Raw genomic sequence first — 3,720 nt, 5'->3', positions numbered from 1 at the left:
ATATCTTATCATATTATACCTGATATCTGCTCTAGCAATCTCTTAATATACATTTATATTTAAAGAGCAATCTAGTCTGATTCTCACGCCGGAGGGTGGTCACAAGGAGGAACCCCCCCCCCCTTCTCAGTGACAAGCTCACGGTCTGTTTTGCAGGTTATCAGAAGAACCATCTTTGCGGGTCTAACCCCTCGTGGGAAACATCTATCTAACCCCAGGTTACCCGTAATCTGCCCGGGGTCCGGTTAGTGTTTCTTCATGAGATTTGTAAGCAAACAAGAATTCGTCGCATCTTTAAGAAGGTTCAATATTGAGTATTATATCGCTTTTAATATGTTAAATCACTTGAAGGCAACTTGCCTAGCTTAAGTTGTATTTTACCTGATCTTATTGGTTAACATAGTATTGGTGGGTCCTGAAAATCTGAGATATTTTTTGTTTGGACAGGAATAGCAATGATTTTTCTAGGGGAGTTTCGATCTAGCGAGGAGTAACAAGGCATCAACATCAAGGTCGTTGGCAAGCAAGGATCGGACTTGTTGCTGGAAACAAAGATCTTTACCTCGGCACATATGGTAAGTTATAACATCTTATTAAATGACTTGTTAAAATGTTAAGTTTGATCGTATTATTACTGTCTTTAACGATATGATGATATATTGCAGCGACTGAGGAGGAAGCTGCGGAGGCTTATGACATAGCAGCAATAAAATATAAAGGTTTGAATGCGATGACAAATTTCGAGATCAATAGTTATGATGTCAGCTCCTATCCCATTGATGGATCTTCAAAGAACCTAGAGGCGTCTAGTACCGAGGTGGACCAGAATCCACCTCCGCCTCTGGTTAGCAACCAGTACTATCCGCCACCACAGTATTATGGCGGCGGAACCAGTATTAGTTATGTTGCCGTGCCACCGGTTTACGCATTGCCATTTGATCAAAACTCAATATCAATGCATCATCAAGGTTGGTACCATCATATTCAGCCTGGTATTAGTTAGACCGAAGTGAAGATTTGGTTGATGTGCAATTCTTTGAGCCAGCTGGATATCTTCCTGTCAGTGAATTGTTTGCCATTGTCGCTCACAATTTCCATAGGAAGGCCAAAACGGCAAATGATGTGGCTCCAGATAAATTGCTTCATCGCCTCAGCTGTGATTTTTGCTAGTGGCTTGGCTTCAACCCATTTTGTGAAATAGTCTACTGCCACTACTAAAAATTTCACTCGCCCTTGCGCTTGCGGCAGGGGCCCCACAATATCAATGGCCCATTTGTGGAAAGGCCATGCGGAGGTCACTGGAATCAAGTTGTTCTTTGGCCGCATGGTGTTTGGCGCGTGGCTCTGACATGCCTTGCATTTTTGGATTTCTTTTAGCGCATCCAAGTACATGCCTGGCCAATAGTAGCCTGCGCTCATTGCTTTGGCAACCACCATGCGCGGGCCAGCGTGTATTCCACAGATTCCTTCGTGAATCTCCCTAATCACATAGCTTGCGTCTTCAGCATCCAGGCATTTCATGAGCGGTCCAAGATAAGAGCGTCGATATAATGTACCCTCAAGTAGTTCATAGTTCTGCGCCTTGTGTCTTATCTTCCTCGCCTGCGCGCGATCGTCCGGTAACTTCCCCTCCTTCAGGAATTCCATTATTGGAGTTATCCAGGATGAAGGGGTTGTATGAATTACAAGGACCGATTGCGTTTGCACTGATGGGCTGCTCATTACTTCCACCCTGACATCTTTGCCAAAGTGATCAAAATTAGTTGACGCCATTTTACTCAACGCGTCAGCGGACTTGTTTTCGCTGCGCGAGATGTGTATGATTCTGAAGAAGTCAAACTGCTCAACGAGCTTTTTTGCCTGCTCTAGATATAGAGGCATTGTGTTCTCCTTGGCGTCATATAGGCCGTTGACCTGAGCAGCTACCAAGTAAGAATCAACATGGGCCTCTAGCCTTTTAACTCCAAACTTGCGCGCAATGCGCAGACCAGCCAGCAGGGCTTCATACTCAGCCTCATTGTTGGTACTCTTGAAGTCCAATCTAATAGCATAAGTATATTCATGATTATCAGGGTCCACCAGTTTGAGGCCTGCGCCGGACCCTTCGCTGTTGGAGGCTCCATCAGTGAATAGCCTCCAAACATCTTCTTCATCATTTGCTCGCGGAGGGTCTACCTCGTGCTGAGCTTCTTCAATCTTTCCCTCTGGGATTTCCGTGATGAAATCCGCCAAAACTTGACCCTTTATTGCTGGACGGGGCTTATAAGTGATCGTGTGTTCACCTAATTCCAGCGCCCACTTTGTCAGCCTTCCGGATAGCGCAGGGCGTCGCAAGACTTGCTGGATGTTGTAACCAGTCAGAACTTCAATAGGATGACCATTGAAGTATCTATGGAGCTTGCGCGACGCGTGTGTTAGTGACAAAACTAACTTTTCCATGACGGAATAGCGCGTCTCAGGGTCTGTGAGCACCCGACTCACATAGTATATTGGCGTTTGGATCCCCTTGCGATCCACCAATAATACTGCGCCGATGGCGCGATCTCCAGCTGACAAGTACAATGTAAGGGTTTCGCCAGGAAGTGGAGCTGTGAGCGCGGGCAGCTTTATGAGACATTCTTTTATCTCAGTGAAAGCTTGCTCAGCCTCAGGCGTCCACTTGAATTGGCTCTTCTTCAAGCAGTTCCTCAAAGTGTTAACGAATGGAGTAGATTTGCTGGCGTGGTTTGCTAGGAACCTGTTGATTGACACCAGTCTACCATTCAGCTTCTGAACCTCTTTCATGGTGGATGGTGAAGGCATGTCGAGGATGGCTTCCACCTTTTCAGGGTTCACCTTGAAACCATCCTTAGTGACCATTACACCAAGAAATTTCCCCTCTTCCGCGCCAAAAGTACATTTGCTCGGGTTGAGCTTCATGTTAACTTCCGTTAGGCGCTGAAGAGTTTCCTCGATGTCTTTGAGCATTTGTCTCTCCTCCCTGCTCTTGATCACCAAATCATCAACGTAGACTTCTAGATTTCTTCCGATTTGTTCACTGAAAACCGAATCCATAAGTCTCTGATAGGTTGCGCCTGCATTCTTTAAACCAAAGGGCATTTTTGTGTAACAAAAAACACCCTTGTCGGTTCTGAAGGCAGTCTTGTCTTCGTCCTGTGGTGCCATTTGAATCTGGTGATAGCCTTTGTAGGCATCCAGGAAACATTTGAGCTTGAATGGCGCCACGGAGTCCACCTTTGCGTCGATGTTTGGGAGGGGGTAACAGTCTTTCGGACATGCTTTGTTGAGGTCCTTGAAGTCAATACACATCCTCCATGACCCGTTGCTTTTCTTTACCATCACAGGATTGGCTACCCACGTCTGGTATCGGATCGGGCGGATGATGTTTGCGCGCAACAGGTCCTCCACTTGCTCATTCATGGCCTTCGCCTTTTCATCCCCCATGATTCTCTTTTTCTGAGCAATTGGCTCCACCGACTTGAACGTGTTAAGAGAATGTTGCGCCAAGTCTCGCGGGACCCCCGTCATATCGGAGTGATGCCACGCGAAAACCGACGCGTATTTTGTGAGCAACCTTTTCATTCTCAATCTCGTTTCGTCTGAAATGGTAGCGCCAATTGTGACCGTTTGCTCTGGGAATTTTGGGTTTAAAATCCACTTCTCTGGCGCATTGTCCGCCATTGGAAGTTTCATTCTCCCTTCCCGCGGCGTGCTTGTCAC

General features: G+C 46.4%; 1 pseudogene across 1 annotated transcript; it reads left to right on the top strand.

The window, feature by feature from the left end:
* Positions 1-258: 258 nt before the first annotated feature.
* On the top strand, positions 259-1,003 carry LOC143562645 (AP2-like ethylene-responsive transcription factor AIL6 pseudogene; annotated as a pseudogene). Its single transcript, XR_013140530.1, has 3 exons — positions 259-302; positions 448-575; positions 666-1,003. The product of XR_013140530.1 is annotated as an AP2-like ethylene-responsive transcription factor AIL6 pseudogene (transcript).
* Positions 1,004-3,720: the final 2,717 nt, after the last annotated feature.

Source organism: Bidens hawaiensis, unplaced genomic scaffold, assembly GCF_021521415.1.
Source record: "Bidens hawaiensis isolate Kalapana, Puna unplaced genomic scaffold, B.hawaiensis_p1.1 tig00021044_1, whole genome shotgun sequence".
In the NCBI taxonomy this organism is placed as follows: domain Eukaryota; kingdom Viridiplantae; phylum Streptophyta; class Magnoliopsida; order Asterales; family Asteraceae; genus Bidens; species Bidens hawaiensis.
Note: the sequence above shows the minus strand (reverse complement) of the source record. Positions and strands in the feature narration are given on the sequence as shown.